Raw genomic sequence first — 20,911 nt, 5'->3', positions numbered from 1 at the left:
TCAAATGAATGAAATGAAGCAAGAAGAGAAGTTTAGAGACAAAAGAGTAAAAAGAAATAAACAAAGCCTCCAAGAAATATGGGACTATGAGTAAAGACCACATGTACGTTGGATTGCTGCACCTGAAAGTGACAGGGAGAATGGAATTAAGCTGGAAAGCACTCTTCAGGATATTATCCAGGAGAATGTCCCCAGCCTATCAAGGCAGGCCAACATTCAAATTCAGGAAATACAGAGAACACCACAAAGATACTCCTCGAGAAGAGCCACCCCAAGACACATAATTGTCAGATTTAGCAAGGTTGAAACGAGGAAAAAATGCTAAGGGCAGCCAGAGAGAAAGGTCGGGTTACCCACAAAGGGAAGCCCATCAGACTAACAGCAGATCTCTCAGCGGAAACTCTACAAGCCAGAAGAGAGTGGGGGCCAATATTCAACATTCTCAGAGAAAAGAATTTTCAACCCAGAATTTCATATCCAGCCAAATTAAGCTTCATAAGTGAAGGAGGAGAAATAAAATCCTTTACAGAAAAACAAACGCTGAGAGATTTTGTCACCACCAGGCCTGCCTTACAGGAGCTCCTGAAGGAAGCACTAAACATGGAAAGGAACACCTGGTACCAGCCACTGCGAAAACATGCCAAACTGTAAAGACCATCGATGCTAGGAAGAAACTGCATCAACTAACGGGCAAAATAACCAGCTAACATCATAATGACAGGATCAAATTCACACATAACAATATTAACCTTAAGTGTAAATGGAATAAATGATCCAATTAAAAGACACAGACTGGCAAATTGGATAAAGAGTCAAGACCCATCAGTGTGCTGTATTCAGGAGACCCATCTCACATGCAGAGACACACATAGGCTCAAAATAAAGGGATGGAAGAAGATCTACCAAGCAAATGGAAAGCAAAAAAAAAGCAGGGGTTGCAATCCTAGTCTCTGATAAAACAGACTTTAAACCAACAAAGGTCAAAAGAGACAAAGAAGACCATTACATAATGGTAAAGGGATCAATGCAACAAGAAGAGCTAACTATCCTAAATATATATGCACCCAGTACAGAAGCACCCAGATTCATAAAGCAAGTCCTTAGAGACCTACAGAGACTTAGACTCCCACACAATAATAATGGGAGACTTTAACACCCCACTAACAATATTAGACAGATCAACGAGACAGAAGGTTAACAAGGATATCCAGGACTTGAACTCAGCTCTGCAACAAGCAGACCTAACAGACATCCAAAGAACTCTCCACCCTGAATCAATAGAATATACATTCTTCTCAGCACCACACTGCACTTATTCCAAAATTGACCACATAGTTGGAAGTAAAGCACTCCTCAGCAAAGGTAAAAGAACAGAAATTATAACAAACTGTCTCTCAGACCACAGTGCAATCAAACAAGAACTCAGGATTAAGAAACTCACTCAAAACCAGTCAACTACATGGAAACTGAACAACCTGCTCCTGAATGACTACCGGGTACATAATGAAATGAAGGCAGAAATAAAGATGTGCTTTGAAACCAACGAGAACAAAGACACAACATACCAGGATCTCTGGGACACATTCAAAGCAGTGTGTAGAGGGAAATTTATAGCACTAAATGCCCACAAGAGAAAGCAGGAAAGATCTAAAATCAACACCCTAATATCACAATTCAAAGAACTAGAGAAGCAAGATTAAACAAATTCAAAAGCTAGCAGAAGGCAAGAAATAACTAAGATCAGAGCAGAACTGAAGGAAATAGAGACACAAAAAACCCTTCAAAAAATCAATGAATCCAGGAGCTGGTTTTTTGAAAAGATCAACAAAATTGATAGACTGCTAGCAAGACTAATAAAGAAGAAAAGAGAGAAGAATCAAATAGATGCAATAAAAAATGACAAAGGGGATATCACCACCGATCCCACAGAAATACAAACTACCATCAGAGAATACTATAAACACCTCTACGCAAATAAACTAGAAAATCTAGAAGAAATGGATAAATTCCTGGACACGTACACTCTCCCAAGACTAAACCAGGAAGAAGTTGAATCTCTGAATAGACCAATAACAGGCTCTGAAATTGAGGCAATAATTAATAGCTTACCAACCAAAAAAAGTCCAGGACCAGATGGATTCACAGCTGAATTCTACCAGAGGTACAAGGAGGAGCTGGTATCATTCCTTCTGAAACTATTCCAATCAATAAAAAAAGAGGGAATCCTCCCGAACTTACTTTATGAGGACAGCATCATCCTGAAACCAAAGCGTGGCAGAGACACAACAAAAAAAGTGAATTTTAGACCAATATCCTTGATGAACACTGATGCAAAAATCCTCATTAAAATACTGGCAAACCGAATCCAGCAACACATCAAAAAGCTTATCCATCATGATCAAGTGGGCTTCATCCCTGGGATGCAAGGCTGGTTCAACATACACAAATCAATAAATGTAATCCAGCACATAAAAAGAACCAAAGACAAAAAGCACATGATTATCTCAATAGATGCAGAAAAGGCCTTTGACAAAATTCAACAGTCCTTCATGCTAAAAACTCTCAATAAATTAGGTATTCATGGGACATATCTCAAAATAATACGAGCTATCTATGACAAACCCACAGCCAATATCATACTGAATGGGCAAAAACTGGAAGCATTCCCTTTGAAAACTGGCACAAGACAGGGATGCCCTCTCTCACCACTCCTATTCAACATAGTGTTGGAAGTTCTGGCCAGGGCAATCAGGCAGGAGAAGGAAATAAAGGGCATCCAATTAGGAAAAGAGGAAGTCAAATTATCCCTGTTTGCAGATGACATGATTGTATATCTAGAAAACCCCATTGTCTCAGCCCCAAATCTCCTTAAGCTGATAAGCAACTTCAGCAAAGTCTCAGGATACAAAATCAATGTACAAAAATCACAAGCATTCTTATACACCAATAACGGACAGAGAGCCAAATCATGAGTGAACTCCCATTCACAATTGCTTCAAAGAGAATAAAATACCTAGGAATCCAACTTACAAGGGATGTGAAGGACCTCTTCAAGGAGAACTACAAACCACTGCTCAATGAAATAAAAGAGGATACAAACAAATGGAAGAACATTCCATGCTCATGGGTAGGAAGAATCAATATCATGAAAATGGCCATACTGCCCAAGGTAATTTATAGATTCAATGCCATCCCCATGAAGCTACCAATGACTTTCTTCACAGAATTGGAAAAAACTACTTTAAAGTTCATATGGAACCAAAAAAGAGCCCACATTGCCAAGTCAGTCCTAAGCCAAAAGAACAAAGCTGGAGGCATCAGGCTACCTGACTTCAAACTATACTACAAGGCTACAGTAACCACAACAGCATGGTACTGGTATCTAAACAGAGATATAGACCAATGGAACAGAACAGAGCCCTCAGAAATAATTCCACATATCTACAACTATCTGATCTTTGACAAACCTGACAAAAACAAGAAACGGGGAAAGGATTCCCGATTTAATAAATGGTGCTGCATGGGGGGAGGGGGGAGGGATAGCATTGGGAGATATACCTAATGCTAGATGACGAGTTAGTGGGTGCAGCGCACCAGCATGGCACATGTATACATATGTAACTAACCTGCACAATGTGCACATGTACCCTAAAACTTAAAGTATAATTTAAAAAAAAATAAAATAAAAAAAAATAAATGGTGCTGGGAAAACTGGCTAGCCATATGTAGAAAGCTGAAACTGGATCCCTTCCTTACACCTTATACAAAAATTAATTCAAGATGGATTAAAGACTTAAATGTTAGACCTAAAACCATAAAAACCCTAGAAGAAAACCTAGGCAATACCATTCAGGACATAGGCATGGGCAAGGACTTCATGTCTAAAATACCAAAAGCAATGGCATCAAAAGCCAAAATTGACAAATGGGATCTAATTAAACTAAAGAGCTTCTGCACAGCAAAAGAAACTACCATCAGAGTGAACAGGCAACCTACAGAATGGGAGAAAATTTTTGCAACCAATTCATCTGACAAAGGGCTATTATCCAGAATCTACAATGAACTCAAAACAAATTTACAAGAAAAAAACAAACAACCCCATCAAAAAGTGAGTGAAGGATATGAACAGACACTTCTCAAAAGAAGACATTCATGCAGCCAAAAAACACATGAAAAAATGCTCATCATCACTGGCCATCAGAGAAATGCAAATCAAAACCACAATGAGATATGATCTCACGCCAGTTAGAATGGCGATCATTAAAAAGTCAGGAAACAACAGGTGCTGGAGAGGATGTGGAGAAATAGGAACACTTTTACACTGTTGGTGGGACTGGAAACTAGTTCAACCATTGTGGAAGTCAGTGTGGCGATCCCTCAGGGATCTAGAACTAGAAATACCATTTGACCCAGCCATCCCATTACTGGGTATATACCCAAAGGATTATAAATCATGCTGCTATAAAGACACATACACACGTATGTTTATTGCGGCACTATTCACAATAGCAAAGACTTGGAACCAACCCAGATGTCCAACAATGATAGACTGGATTAAGAAAATGTGGCACATATACACCATGGAATACTATGCAGCCATAAAAAAGGATGAGTTTATATCCTTTGTAGGGACATGGATGAAGCTGGAAACCATCATTCTCAGCAAACTATCGCAAGGATAAAAAACCAAACACCACATGTTCTCACTCATAGGTGGGAATTGAACAATGAGAACACATGGACACAGGAAGGGGAACATCACACAACAGGGACTGTTGTGGGGTAGGGGGAGGGGGGAGGGATAGCATTAGGAGATATACCTAATGTTAAATGACGAGGTAATGGGTGCAGCACACCAACATGGCACATGTATACATATGTAACAAACCTGCACGTGGTGCACATGTACCCTAAAACTTAAAGTATAAAAAAAAAAAATTGTTCCCATGCTGTAAAACCATGTTCATTTTCTTAATGTGCCATATCCAAAGCAATGTATTCTTGCTTGGGTAGACTGAGATGTTATTTAGAGTAAAAGGTTGGCAGTGGCATAAGGGCAGGATGGAGAAGAGAGAAAGGCTCTGTACTTATCACCTCCTCTTTTCCTACTAAGATACCCAGTTCTCCTTGTAGTAGCTGCAGCCCCTATGTTTTGATGCTACTAGTAATGGGATAAGTAGGCCTTTTCTCTTCCCAATGTCAACAGTCCCATTCACTTCCAATCTGGTAAATTGGAAACAAATTAATGACTCCTAGTTTCATTTATCATACTTCAGTGACTCTTTCTTAACCTTTAAAAGGCTTATTTCTCGTTATAATTATCATTATTGGCTGGGCACAGTGGCTCATGCCTGTAATCCCGCACTTTGGGATGCCAAGGTGGGCAGATCACTAGAGGTTAGGAGTTCGAGACCAGCCTGGCCAACATAGTGAAACTTCATCTCTACTAAAATACAAAAATTAGCTGAGCATGGTGGTGGGCGCCTGTAATCCCAGCTACTTGGGCGTCTGAAGCAGGAGAATTGCTTGAACCTGGGAGGTGGAGGTTGCAGTGAGTGGAGATAGTGCCACTGCACTCCAACCAAGGCAACAGAGCAAGACTCCATCTCAATATATATATAATGACAGAAGGTGATATATATAGATATAGATATAGATATAGATATAGATATAGATATAGATATAGATATAGATAGATATATATCATTACCAAGCCAGGTTACACCAGAATTCTAGCCTTGCATTTCACTATTTACCAATGATCAGGTATTCTGAACTATTAAACTTGATTCCCAGTATGTGCCTTTTGCTTTCCTTATGCTGTTCTCTGCTGGATACAGCCTCCTCCCCAATCTAAACCTCTCAGACCATCAAGCTGTCTTTTAAATTCACATTTATAACATTACCTCAACCTCCATTTAAAAAATGAGCAGGTCTTTATGTGTTGACCTTCATTGACAAAAATGATAAACATTTTCGTGGCAACCACTCTACCAAAACTAAGTACAGTCATTTATATCTATATCATAATACCAGTGTATTACACACATAGCATGGCCTTGATCTAAGTCAATCTGCATCATAGTTTCTGTGTATCTTCTGTATAAAAAGAACAATGAAAATACCTGTAATTATTTATATTTCATTATTAATCACTTTAATAAAACATTTTATAAACATTTTCAGCCCATACCTCCAAAGTAGATTGATCTACTCTGATGCCCAAAGTTATTTTAATATAATGCCATTAATAGTATATAGCAACACATTTAAAAGGTTATGATTTTGTCTTGATCTGTACACTAAAATTGAGCTTCAGTGCTCAATGGGCTAAAAAAAGTACAACTCCTCACAGTATTAAACATAAACATTATGATTGGAATGAGTTTCATCACTATTGTTCTTTCATGCAAATCCAAAACACAAAAACAATATGATGATGTTGGAACTATTTACAGTACGTTAACCATCAGTTAAGTTTTAAAGATTGGAGAGGTTATAGAAAGAAGAAAAAAGTCATTTATTTCTTGGAATTTTTAGTATCTACTGATTATAACATAACTAGTAAAGCTTAGAAATTCATTTTGTAAGCTGTAATATTATTATCTGTACTAATAAAAAAGTAAACAGCAAAAAAAGAAGTGAACAATCTCTATAATGAAAACTATAAAATACAGATGAAAGAAATTAAAGTGAACAAAAAATGGAAAACTATTCAATGTTTATGGATTGAAAGAATCAATATTGTTAAAATGTCCATACTACCAAAGCAATCTACAGATTCAATGCAATCCCTATCAAAATACCAATGACATTCTTCACAGAAATAGAACAAAAATCCTAAAATTTATATGGAACCACAAAAAACAAAAAACAAACAAACAAAAAAGACAGAATAGCCAAACCCATCCTAAGCAAAGAGAAAAAAACTGGGGGAATCACATTACCTGGCTTCAAATTACTACATAGCTATAGTACTGTAGTACTACTTTTGGTTACTGCAGGGCTACATTAACCAAAACAGCATGGTACTGGCATAAAAATAGACACATAGACCAATGGAACAGAATAGAGAATCCAGAAACAAATCCATACACCTACAGTGAACACATTTTCAACAAAGGTGACAAGAACATACACTGAAGAAAAGACAGTCTCTTCAATAAATGGTGCTGGGAAACCTGGATATCCATATGCAGAAGAATAAAACTACTGCGGAAATAGACGAGAGACCTGTATCTCTCATCACATGCAAAAATCAAATCAAAATGGATTAAAGACTTAATCTAAGACCTGAAAGTATGAAACTACTACAAGAAAACATTGTGGAAAATCTCCAGGACATTGGTCTGGGCAAAGATTTCTTGAGCAATACCCCACAAGCATAGGCAACCGAAGTTAAAAGGGGGCAAATGGGATTATATCAAGTTTAAAAGCTTCTGCAGAGCAAAGAAACAATAACAAAGTGAAGAGACAACATACAGAATGGGAGAAAATATTTACAAACTGTCCATCTGATAAGGGATTAATAAAAAGAATATATAAGGAGCCCAAACAACTCTTTAGGAAAAAATCTAATCCAATCAAAAAATGGGCAAAAGATTTGAATAGATATTTCTCAAAAGACATACAAATGGCAAACAGGCATATGAAAAGGTGTTCAACATCACTGATCATCAGAGGAATGCAAATCAAAACAACAATGAGATATTATCTCACCCCAGTTAAAATGACTTTTATCCAAAAGACAGGCAATAACAAATGCTGGTGAGAATGTGAAGAAAAGGGAACCCTTATATGTTGTTGGTGGGAATGTAAATTAGTACAACTACTATGAAGAACAGTTTGGAAGTTCCTCAAAAAACTAAAAATAGAGCTAGCATACGCTCCAGCAATCTTACTGCTGGGTATATACCCAGAAGAAAGGAAATCAGCATATTGAAGACACATCTGCACTCCTGTGTTTGTTGCAGCTTTTACAATAGCTAAGATTTGGAAGCAATCTAAATGTCCATCAACAGATGAATGGATAAGGAAAATGTGATACATATCCACAATAGAGTACTTAAGCCATAAAAAAGAATGAAAGCCTGTCATTTGCAACAACATGAGTGGAACTGGAGGTCATTATGTTAAGTGAAATAAGCCAGAAACAGAAAGACAAATATCACATGTTCTCACTTATTTGTGGGACCTAAAAATGAAAACAATTGAACTCAAGGACAGAGAGAGTAGAAGGATGGTTACCAGAGGCTGGGAAGGGTAGCAGGGTGCTGGGGAGGAAGGGAGATGGTTAATGGGTACAAAAAAATAAAAAGAATGAATGAGACTTACCAGGTTGATAGCCCAACAGGGTTACTATAATCAATAATAACTTATTTGTACAGTTTTAAATAATTAAAAGTTATCGGATTGTTTGTAACTCAAAGGATAAAATATTTGCAATCACCCCATTCTCCATGTGTGCTTATTTCATATTGTATGCCTATATCTAAACATTCATGTGCCCCATAAATATATATACCCACTATGTACCCACAAAAATTAAAATAATAATTATATATATAGAATAAATAGGATTCATGAGAAAGAAATAAGTTATTATACTGGCAGCATCTCGTGCCTAGCACATAGTATGCACTAGAAAAGTACTTGCCATTCCCGTCTGGGAGGTGAGGAGCGCCTCTGCCCGGCCGCCACCCTGTCTGGGAAGTGAGGAGCGCCTCTGCCCGGCCGCCACACCATCTGGGAAGTGAGGAGCGCCTCTGCCCAGCCGCCCATTGTCTGGGAAGTGAGGAGCGCCTCTGCCCGGCCGCCCATCATCTGGGAAGTGAGGAGCGCCTCTGCCCGGCCGCCCTGTCTGGGAAGTGAGGAGCACCTCTGCCTGGCCACTGTGCAATCTTCCAAGTGTGAAGTGACAGCCTTTCTGCAGGTGTACCCAACAGTTCCGAAGAGACAGTGACCATCGAGAAGGGGCCATGATGACGATGGCGGTTTTGTCGAAAAGAAAAGGGGGAAATGTGAGGAAAAGAAAGAGAGATCAGATTGTTACTGTGTCTGTGTAGAAAGAAGTAGACACAGGAGACTCCATTTCATTCTGTACTAAGAAAAATTCTTCTGCCTTGGGATGCTGTTAATCTATAACCTTACCCCCAACCCCGTGCTCTCTGAAACATGTGCTGTGTCAACTCAGGGTTAAATGGATTAAGGGCAGTGCAAGATGTGCTTTGTTAAACAGATGCTTGAAGGCAGCATGCTCCTTAAGAGTCATCACCACTCCCTAATCTCAAGTACCCAGGGACGCAAACACTGTGGAAAGCCGCAGGGACCTCTGCCTAGGAAAACCAGAGAACTTTGTTCACTTGTTTATCTGCTGACCTTCTCTCCACTATTATCCTATGACCCTGCCACATCCCCCTCTCCGAGAAACACCCAAGAATGATCAATAAATACTAAAAAAAAAAAAAAGAAAAGAAAAAAGAAAAGTACTTGCAGTTACTACTGCACAGGTTTAAACAATTTCACTGGGACAGGACAATTTTATGAGTTATAATCACCATCCTTTAGCAATCCTACAAACACACCTCATTTTCATCTGTCACCCTCTCACCTTTCACTCACTGGCCAATTGCTCACTCATAGGTGGGAACTGAACAATGAGAACACATGGACACAGGAAGGGGAACATCACACACCGGGGCCTGTTGTGGGGTGGGGGGATAGGGGAGGGATAGCATTAACAGATACACCTAATATTAAATGACGAGTTAATGGGTGCAGCACACCAACATGGCACATGTATACATATGTAACTAACCTGCACGTTGTGCACATGTACCCTAAAACTTAAAGTATAATAATAATTTAAAAAAAAAAAAAGAGGGAAGGTTGATGCTGGCCATGATTCCTTGGGAAGAACCAGCAGAACCAGTTTTCTCTCCCTGATGCCTGAGAAAGGATTTTTTTAAGTTTCTCTGACCTGAGGTTGAAGAGAAGGGGCTGGTGATGGTATCTGAGGAGCTCCCTGGGCTCTGGCATGTTCCCACAACTCCCTAAGACTTGCTTTAAATGAAGAAACAGAACCTTTAAACAAGAGCGTGGACTTCAGAGAAGTGACCTCTGCCTTGATTCCTAAGTGCCCTGCATCCCAACTGGACTTGAGCAGCATGAACCTCCTAGAAGGTCCCGCCCCACCAGGCAGGCAGCAGTTGGGCATAGATGATTGGGATGATGTTGAAGCAGAGAAGACCTAAAATACCCCTTTTGGGTTTCCCACTGACCAGAAAGGTGTGGACAACAGTAGACCCTCTCCATGCCCCAGAGGAGTGTGGGGGAAAAGAGAAAACCAATCTGAAAAGATATTAAAGCCCTGATGCAGGGACAACAGAGCCGAAATGGAGAGGACCGCATGGCTGCAGGCCAGCTAGCAACTTGGTGCTCTGGTAGATGCCAGTGTGGCAGGATGGCAAGGCCTGAGCACAAGGAGTTTTGCCCATCTCAGTGAGTAACAGAATGGAAAGATACCAACAGCCAGGGGCCTGATCCTCTTGCCCCTGAAGCTATGAGACTACCTAAGATCCCTGGATCTCCCAACACCACTGCCAACTCAGGCTGGGAGTGGGGTCAGGGATTAAAATCTTAAATTAACTCAAGTAGAAGCCTGAAATAAATAACTTCACCTCAAATGAACTGAGATTAAATTTTCTGCCAGATAGCGAAATGGAGTTTGAAATAGAAAATAACCTGAGTCATAGAAAAATAGAGCACAGAGACGGAAAATTCATACTAACTTATTAGACAGTGGAAATGCCTGAGATGCATGTTGAAGAATGCCCTCTAAACTGTGCCTCACCGTGCAAGATTGCATTGAGAATTCTGCTTAGGCAGTCCTCCATATTGCCACTTTCTTACTGAAGGACTAAATCCCCTAGGTGGATAGCTGCTAGAAATGGCAGAAAAAGAAGAAACAAACTAGACATCAAGGGGTAGGTAACCAAGGATTTACAGTGACTATGTGGGACCCCACTGCGGCTGGGCAAAGGCAGTACAGCTTGCTAGACAGAGCCCTGAATTTGAGTCAGAGGTCTTGGGTTCAAATCCCAGTCCCTTACTTTGCTCTGTAATCCTGAGCAAGCACTTTAGCTTCTGAGAACCTCAGCCTCCTTATCTATAAGCAGCTTCTCCAGGTTAGGGTTAAATGAGGGCAGGTATGGAAAGTCCCCTCACAGAGCCAGACATGTGATAGATGCTCACTGAGTATCTGAAGAATGAAACCCTGCCTCTAAGTCCTTTACTTCCAGACCTGCCCTGGCTTCTTCTCCCAGGTTGATGGTCCTAACTACCATGTATGATTCCATCTCTGGCTCTGGTCTTGTCCTGAGTGGGTGGAAGACCCAGAACCAGGATGCTACCCACGCCAATTAAAGTATTATTTGCTCTTTGGATTCCTGAAGTGCTGCTAGCTGGCTAAATAGCCCTGAGTCCCCACCCCAACACTATAAACCCCCATTCACACACATACTTCCCTCGCTGGCTGGACCTGTGAGGTGCCAGCATGTCATGAGGCTAACTTGGCCCTACGTGGCCAGAGGAGCTGTAGATCCCTTGTCCCAGAGACACCATGGAGTTTTATCTTATAACTGAGGATGAAGGGGTTATTGTAAACAAACAGATGGCTTGGGCTTCATTACTAAGCCAGAGGAAAATTGTACAGCAATATCCTATTGTCCAGTTTAAATGGTGTTCAGGCCAGGGTGCTAATGGGGACTCTTTGTGAAGAAAGCAGAGGCAATGAATTCCTCCCTCAGTAATAAAAGGAGCAGAATCTTGAAAGAGGAGTAGCACTTTAAAAGGGGTGGCCCTTTAAAAACTTCCTGGGGCTGGTAGAAAGGGAAAGGGGGTGCACTGGGAGCCAGACACTGAGAGGGACCCCAGAGTCCTTACTGGTGGGAGGCCTGCATGCCTCGCTGACAGCTTGATATATTTCAGTGATGGAAACTGCTGACCATACTTTCTGTTTAAGTTAGCACATTTTGTTGGCTACCTTGTTGTAGGTGTTGAGTTATTCTTTCCCAGCTCCCCATCTGTATCACTTTTCTCCCTTTAGCACACTTATGTCAGGGTCAACATTCTTAATAATGAAGTCAAAATACCCTGTTGTCAAGGCTTCCAGAAAAAAAAAAACAAAAAACGCTAAACACAAGCTGTTAAGGCAGCTGGGATTACACCAGGAGGGAGGGATAAATTCAAACTGCACTCCATGAAACCTGTAAAACTCCATCAGCTTTACCAGTTTCTCTCCAGCCTCCACATCCCCAAGGACCTCATTGTCCCTAAAGAAACCCATTAGTGTGCACAGGCTAATGAGACCCTCCAGTCACTGGAACAGGAGAGACTCAACCGGGAGCCCATTTCTGCACACTTGGCAGCAGGCTGCTGGAAACACCTGGTCCTCCCATCCACCCCGCAGGCTCAGGGCAGCAGTGACTCCTTCAACCTTGGCTACTCAAGGAATTTTGCTTGAAGAGACAGCCCAAGGAGTTAGAAGACTTCTTTTTGGTGGGTTCTCGTCACTAGCCTGGAATTCCTGTCCCATCTGGGGGACATTGTGTCATAGTTTCATCTTTAAAAATTGGGGAGGCTGTCTTGCAATGCAAATGAGTTTTTCATGAAAGTCAATGTGGAGACATTAATAGCACCCAGCTGTTTATTTCTGAAATAAGGAATTATTCCCAGAGATTTGGAGGATGGCACATGATGACAGGCATGACAACCCCCATTTAAACAGGGATTAACCTTCACAGACTAAGCACTCTCATTCCATTGCTAATCCCGTTTCTACTGATAGGAACTGCTTGGAGCTTGGGGTAGCCCAACCCTACAGACAGAGAAAAAGCTGTGTAGCTGCCCCTGTATCTTCCTCTACAGCCTCATTCCTCCAAGAGCACGCCATGGCCTGGCATTGGTGGTTTCCTCTCGTGATGACACTAGGCCATCTCTGCGTCCACAGAACACACACCATGTTGTCTGCCTAGCTAGAGGTCCAGTCAATACTTTGTAAGTCTTAGGAGTCAAGGCATCCATCCATATAGTTTAAATATTGGCTATGTGACCTTGGGCAAGTCATTTAATCTCTCTGAATCACAGTGAAATCAGAATACTATTATTTCTCTTGCTGGGTTGTTGTGAATATTAGAATTAATGTCAGGAAAGCATTCCACAATCTAAGAGGGATTAAATAAATGGTTTCTGGTAGTCATGGTAGTAGCAGACAAGTTGTATATTTAGAATAATGAGTACTCACTCCAGCCATGCATTTTACTGATCTGACTCAGTGGCTTTAAGATGGTTTATAGCTGGAGAATTCCCTTTCTTTCCTGATGAAATCAGACACAAAATCTCCATTTCATAAAGTGAATAGCAGGACACTGCTCTGGTGGAACCGGGACAGATAGCCGGGACTCCTGCCCACCTGGCTCCCCCACCTTTCTGTGGAAGCCCCTCAAGTTCCTGCAAGAAATTCCAGGATGACTCACAACAGTTTGAAAACCACAGGTTTCATTTACAATTGCCATTTTATTTACCAATGCCAGGGACCTGAAAGGTAGAGTCTGAACTTAGGGGCTATCCAAACATGACACCCTAAGTGTGGTCACTCTGAAGCGGGTCCTTGTCACACAGGGCTGTCACTGCTCAGGCGGAGGCCTTCCCTTCACTCACCCGCACAAGCAAAATGCCCTGCCACAAACCTTTCCTGTCTCCAGCCGGTCTTACTCATGCCTACCTGAAACCTCTGTCCCACACCAGCCCCTATCTTATTTACCTCTCAACGTGACAATCACAATTCATACACCGAGCTTAGCTTTACTTTTAAAATGTCATCTCCCATTACGTAAGTTTATTTTGCATTTACATGGCGCTTTATACATTTATCTAATTGATTCCTTGTCCTGAACAAACATGGCAGGGTTGTGGAACAGAATGTTACATGGAAGTTTCAGCAGAGGTCCAAAGACAATGGGAACTGCATTCCAAATGAGGTGCCAAAGAAGTTGCGGGATTTTCAAAATAGGTGCCAAGAACCAGCTCCCCGGTTCTTAGACCCTTTTTCCACAATGAAGGTATAGAGGACGGCAATTGAAGCATTTCTCAAGAGGATTTCTTTGGAGATAGCTGTAGTATGAAACTTACTCCCCAAAAAGAGGGGTAGGGGGTCCCACCTGACTCCTGGTAATGTGGCCTTCAAGGAAATAGGAGAAGATTTTTAGAGAGAGCTGTGGACATGTAAGTGTAGCTTTTCCCCACCACGCCCACTTTAGTGAGGTCAGAGGTGGTGCCTTTCCCCTCATCTCAATTTTTAAAAGGTTGATTTTTAGGAGAAAAATGATATGTTCTAACTGCCTGACTGACACAGAGGTCCAGTGTGTGACTCCCACCTGAAGGCAGGTGGCTAGCTGCTTCAAAAGCAGAGTGAAAGAAAGACAAAAGGCTGCCCTAGCTTGTGGGGCAAAAATGATGTGTTTTTCACAGACCAGGTGTGGGCCTCCCATGTGAGCTAACCGACGTTGGCTTGTCTTAGGTTGTTTCCAAGAAGACCACCTAAAGGGCAAACAGAGAGAAGCTGAATGGATGGCTGGATTGTCAGGGCCTGAGGAGGAAGAGCCATCTGGAATAGAGAAGCTCTGTCAAGGGGATGCAGGTGAATGACCGCCAGCCACAGGGCAGGGGCACCTCCATGGAGAAAGCAGCTGCCCCGTGGGCAATCTGAAATGCCTGCCAAGCCAAGAGGGCCCCAGAGCAGAGTGGCAGAGCAGTGGCTCTCAGAGGGAGCTCCTGCCTCTCTCTCCCTCTCTGGATTCTAACCACAAAGCACAGCTATTGGGATGGGAGAAGAGGAGAAAAAGTCGATGAGAAAAAAAAGAGGAAAATGACCGCAGCCCTTCCTGCATGCAGCATGCTCAATCTGCAGGAGGGGAGAAATCCTGACTTTAAATCAAATTCATGGGACTCAACATTTTAATCACCAGATTGAGGTTATTTTTATTACCCCAAAGTAACCAGAGAACTCATGCAACTGCCTGATTTTTCAGCTAGTGGCAGGGGAAAATGAGTCCCATGGTCTAGATTAAAGGGACAGTGAGAGACAAAAACAGTTACTTTATAATTGTATAGTTATATGTTCTTGGTCAACATTAGGAGTTAACACGGATCAGTCTCACCATTAAGAGCTACGGGTATCATTCAGAACTTTTTATGTGGCTGACTTAGGTAAATGAAGGAAATTTACTGGCTCATGTAACTGGGAAGTCCAAAGATAAAGCTGGTTTCAGGACCTCAAATGGAGCCGTCACCTCTCTCTTGCTCATCTAGTTCTGTTAACACTTGAGCTCATTTTATTCCAATGCAAATTGGCTTTATTTGTGCAGAAGGTGCAGCCACAGGCAGGCAGCTATAGACTCGCATAATCCCAGCTTAGTTCCAGAAGAAAGAGAGAGCTTCTTGCTTTCAGCATCTATAAGCAAAATCCCAGAGGAGTACCTGATTGGCTTGTCTTGAGCCATGTGCCCACCTGATCGATGTCCAGCGGGGGCAGGGTGCTTGATCTTGCAATGTTGCATGGAAGAGGTGTCTTACTGCAAAGGAAGTGGGCTGGGACTACTTGAAGAATGGGACAGGCGTGCTGGGCAGACCAAAACAACAAACACCAGTTTTCCACATTGTGTAGCACAGGAAAATGCAGCTCAAAGATATCAGCTGCATACTCTTCCTATGCAGTAGAAAATAATGATTATTATAACAATTAATATCTTACCACTGGGGATCCTTGCTTATGCTCTTCCCTCAGTCAGAGATGTACTCTATCAAAATTCTGCTCATTTTTCAAGCTCAGCTCAAATATTATCTCCTCCATGAAGCCTCTCATGATTTCCAGAAATGAAAATGAATTGATCCTTTTACTGCAGTCTTATTGTATTTGTAGAGTTCTCAGCCTTGGTTCTGCAGCAGAATCAGTGAGCAGCTGGTTGAAATGCCACCTCTCTATCAAATCTTCCCTGAGCTCAAAAGCACAAATACTCTTCTCTCTACTCGTATAATAACTAAAGCCTTCTAAAACTATCACTTTCTTGTCGACTACTTCTGCACGTGCACCCAGATTATTGCTTTTCTGAAAGCACATGGCTTTGCATTTGGTACATCAGGAAATTCTGTTTTATTGAGTCAGGCAGCAATTCCTTTTACACTTTGTGCTAGTTTTAAAATATGTTCACAAATTTTTGAAACTCCTCTCTTCAAGAGGTGGAGTCTAATTCCCCTCCCTTTGAGTGTGGGTGGGAACAAGCTACTTGCTTCTAATTAATTGAGAAAAAAGGTTCTGTGATAGCGTGCAAGTAATAAATGGTGCTGCAACTTCTCTTGCTCTCTCCTGAATTGCTCGCTCTAGGTAAAGTGACTCACAACTACCAGATTGTGGGAACACTGAAACAGCCTATGGAGAGCCCTCATGGGAAGGAACTGAGGCCTCCTGCCAAAAGTCATGTGAGTGGTCATCTCCAAAGCAGATTGTCCAGCCCCAGCAAAGCCTCCAGATGATGGTAACCCTGCAGCTAGCCTCACCGCAACTGCAGGAGACTCCCTTAGCCGGAACCTCCCAGCGAAACTGCTCCTTAATTCTTGACCCATAGATACTGAAATAACAAATGTTTGTTGTTTTAAGCCACTAAATTTTGGGATAATTTGTTACACAGCAATAGACAACAAATTCATACTTCTACACATAGATGTGGCAAGCATTCTTAAACTGGGTGTCTTGGCGTGGGTTCCTCAGGAAACAGAACCTGAGGAAAAGGCTAACGTGCTAATACTAAACTATGGAGTTTATTGCAGGGAAGCAGGAGCAAGAGCAAACCTTAGAGTGCATTACTAAGCAGGTCCCTGCTTGGGATCGCTTGCACTGATTGTTCCATCTTGCAGGACCGATTCTGAAAGGCTGTGAGTTCACTTGCATCTCAGGTCAGTTTGTACAGAGGGTAGAAGTGAAGAGGATTTATCCATCTGCTTTTAACTCCCTGTAGTCAAGCTTTCTTCACAGGACATTAACACTCTATATTTCCTGGGTCTTTACATGGTCTCCAAGCAGGTCCCTGGTGTCACATGCCTTGGGATGAACAAGGAAACACCACTTTCCTAGGCATGGGGCAGGGCACTGCCAGGTTGTCACACCTGAGATCAGTTGCAGCTCACACAAAATTGGTCACCAGTTAGCAGCTCGAGCAGAACAAATGGGCAAAGGTCCTAGACAGATGGGGCTAAGAGGCTCTGGTGGTACAGAAGAGGTACCTGATAGACAGGGTGTGGGTGGCACAGCGTGTTATCTGTAAGTTTCCTCAAAACTCAGATTTGGAAAGGGGTAAGATCATCAGTAAAAATGGCCCAAAATACTGTCTGGGATCAGCCAAACTCCAATCAAAGGGACCTGGACATAACCTCAGAGACTGCAACCAGGAAACTCAGATGCCTAAGTAATTGAATTAAGTCTTTAAGTCCAAAGATGCAGGTGTTGCTAGAAATGGAGAGTCTCAGCAGCATTAAGAGATGGAAGTTCAGCAAGAGAAAAGCGGGCAGCAGCTCCCACCGTGTCCAGGGCAGAGGGTACCCCAACTTGTGTACCTGAATATAAGACCAGTAAGGCAGGTAAACCCCAAAACGAAGATAAAGATAAGTTGGTGACAGCAGCCATTAAGGGCTCATATAGATGAGTCCCTTTGTTCTAGTCTTGAGCTTACCAAGTAACTGCCTCTGTATCATTCATCTTCCCAAGTAAACATCCCAAAAGGGAGAGAATGTTCCGATACATAATCAAGAGGATCAGATTCTCATGTTGGTTCCGGTTGGTATGAACCATTCAGCCCACTCAAGGTATAGGTATGATCGCCGTTCTTATTTATCCAATTAATTGCTCATGTTCTCCCCTGCAGGGATGTACCAGGACGACCAGCCAGCCTTGTGCAATGAGACCCAGTGCCCCTTTTCCCAAACCATGGCACAGGATTTAAAACAACCACAAAAAAACAAGAAGTTTAGTCTACACAGTAGAGGTGGACACGCACACACTGTAGGCAGCATATAGACACTGGGGTCTGGCTGGGCTGGGTCAGCAATACTCACGGCACTTGAGGAGGAAGGCCACCTTCCTGGGCTTCCACCTGGAGGGACACTGGCACCCAGCTCTCCAGCCTGCCAGGAACTCGGCCAACCATTCCAGGGTGGGTCCTTTTCAAGAACAACACTTGGCCCCTCCTCCTCCTTTAGGTACTCTGTCCGCTTGTTTCACTGAGGTCAGCTAGCATAGAGCCCACCCTACATCTCAGAGGAGGCAAATCTACACGTGCTCCCCTGGAATGCCCCCTCTTTCTCTCTTCTCCACCTAGAGCACCTCTCCTCCAGGGACCAAGGAGAAAAGCTCCCTCTGCTGTTTGATGTTGACACCAGCCTCCCACAGACAACGCTTCTATCCAGAGGTGGGCTTAGTACTTTCCCTGGCACAGACTAAAGTGTATAGCCATTCAGGGCTATGTTGCACTTCATTTATTCCCTCATTCATTCATCCATCAAATGCTGTGGGATTCCTACTTAGAAGCAGAGCAGTCATGGTAGAAATAAGACTACAGATTCAGAAATTGCTGAAACATGGTTTTTTTCATATATTTCAACTGCATGCCTAAAGAAATGAGAGACATATCAGCCTGAAGCTGGGTGGCTGCTTCACCTCAGTTCAGTTCTGAATGTACCAGTTTTCTGGATTCTATACCAAATCCATTCACTGTCTCCTTCCCAGAAATTGTTTTCAGATCCACAGGGTTGAGGCCCTTATATTCACAAATAAACAAACTTAGACATTGCATTTGAAAAGTGACTCAAGGGCATATTTTGAAAACCAGGGAAATAACAGCAAATAAAGATAAAACATATATCTGAAAAGAGATTCAGATACACATTTAGAAAGAAAAGGAGTCATAGCATTCCTTCAGAAGAAGGATGAGAGTAGGGCACTACTACAGATACCTGTATTCGTTGAGTTTTTAACTTTTAGAACACATGACATTGAGTTCCTGCAGATTCTGCAGTGTCAGGTTCCTCATCCCAGCAGGGCAGCTGCCCTGGGAGAGGGAGGAGCCCTGGACTTGGGGTCAGGCCCCAGATGACTGCGGAAATGATGCTGGGCCCACAGGGGAAACCCTACCACTGAGGGGCTCACAGCCCAGAGGGGAAATGCTGCTAAACAGAAGCACAAAAATCTCCCAGAAGATTCAACCCTGGCTGTGCATCAGAATCACTGGAGGCGTTTTTTTGTTTTTTTATTTTATTTTTGTTTTTTGTTTTTTTAACATTCATGCCTAAGCCCCACCCGTCTCCTGAATCTGAATCTCAAGCTCAGACATCACCTCCACTGTCCAGCTTTTCTGACGCCTCCAGACAACACAGTTCCTTCACCTATGACCCTGTACACCTGGGTTTTTGTCACCTTCCTCCTTGCTTATGTGTTCGCCTGCCCTCCAGCTCCCACTAGACTCTGAGCAAGGTGAGCCAGATAAATAGCTGTCATTTGATTACAAAGCCTTTTTCCCCAGAAAGTGGTTGGATATTCAAAATTAAAGTTAAGAGTTTTTATATTAATGCTTGGAATCATATGTAACATTTCCTTTTTTAATTGTGATCTGGGCATCCCACTTATGACTTTTGGAATTTAGAAGTAGATTTCCTAAGATGGCTATTACAGGCCCTGAGATATACTCACCAGTCTAGGTAGTGACCATGGCCTAAATCTTGTTCAGCCACAGGACTGCAGGGTGAGCCCTGAGCAGGGAATGGCTGTCAGGCAACTCCGCACGGAAAGCTGTTCTCACTTTCTCTCCCAGCCAGTGACTCACCTGCAGCTGCTGCATGACAGGGGCCCCAGGCAGTAGACGGGACACTGTGAACATCGCCCAATTGCCAATTTTCACAATTTGGAAGACCTAGAAATGGGAAAACAGACTACAATAAGCCCTAAAACCACATCACGTCTCTCCACGCCACAGAGTTTATTTTCTATTGCTAATGTCATCAGCTGTGTCATCTAGTAGTGACATATACTATTTTTCCTCAAAGCCCCTCTGGTGGCAAATGTCCCATGGGGTCACCTTCTCAGTCAGCTGAGTCAGAATCACAGAATTCTAGAAATGCAAAGCAGGCAGAGCTCTTCCTAATAAGAGCAGAACTGTTCACATCTCTTGAAAACCTACTATGGGCCAGCCCTTCATAGATCTTTTTTTACTTAAACCTCACACTAACTCTGACATGTAAGTTTCACTGGTCTCATATTTTAGATGAAAAAGCTGAGATTTGGAAAAGTGATGTGATCCTCTCAAGGTTACATATCTAGTAACCCAGATCTGTATAATCTAAAAGCCCCGGTTTCTGAAAGTGGGGATTATATACAAGGCAGCATGCCAGAGTCACATGAAGTCTCATGGTTAAACAGCACATCCTCTAAAATGTTGATTTTATTCAATGGTAAATAATTTAAAACACCATCGTTATTGTTTTTTTAATTAAAGTACACATGAATGCATTGTGGGGGAATACAAACTTGCACAAAATTTAAAGATAAAATGAAAAATGTTGAGGAACTCATCATACTAATGGAAGCTACTTCTTCTGGCTTTGCTCCCAGACCCCCAGGGTTCCCTCCAGAGTCCTCTGCCATGAGGAAAATCCTGGCAGAAAGATTTAAAGGCATGGCCATAGGTCCTCAGTTTCAGCCCAAACAGGACTTAGGAGTGGCACCCCCAAGTGGAGGAGGGGAGAAGGAGTGGTCATGGAAGAGCCAAGCGTGGTGATTGCATGTTGCTGCGAGGCTTTGTTTCAATGC

The 20,911-nt window shown here is 42.3% G+C and overlaps 1 long non-coding RNA gene across 1 annotated transcript in view; it reads right to left on the bottom strand.

The window, feature by feature from the left end:
- LOC134807673 (uncharacterized) overlaps nt 1–20,015 on the bottom strand; it is a 101,544-nt gene extending 81,529 nt beyond the window's left edge. The window contains exon 1 of the long non-coding RNA XR_010148720.1: nt 19,929–20,015. This is a non-coding gene — a long non-coding RNA (uncharacterized LOC134807673). The remainder of the gene's footprint in view (nt 1–19,928) is intronic.
- Between the last annotated feature and the right edge of the window lie 896 nt (nt 20,016–20,911).

The sequence above is a fragment of the Pan troglodytes genome, chromosome 11, assembly GCF_028858775.2.
Source record: "Pan troglodytes isolate AG18354 chromosome 11, NHGRI_mPanTro3-v2.0_pri, whole genome shotgun sequence".
NCBI lineage: Eukaryota > Metazoa > Chordata > Mammalia > Primates > Hominidae > Pan > Pan troglodytes.
This window is presented reverse-complemented; position numbering and strand designations above follow the sequence as displayed.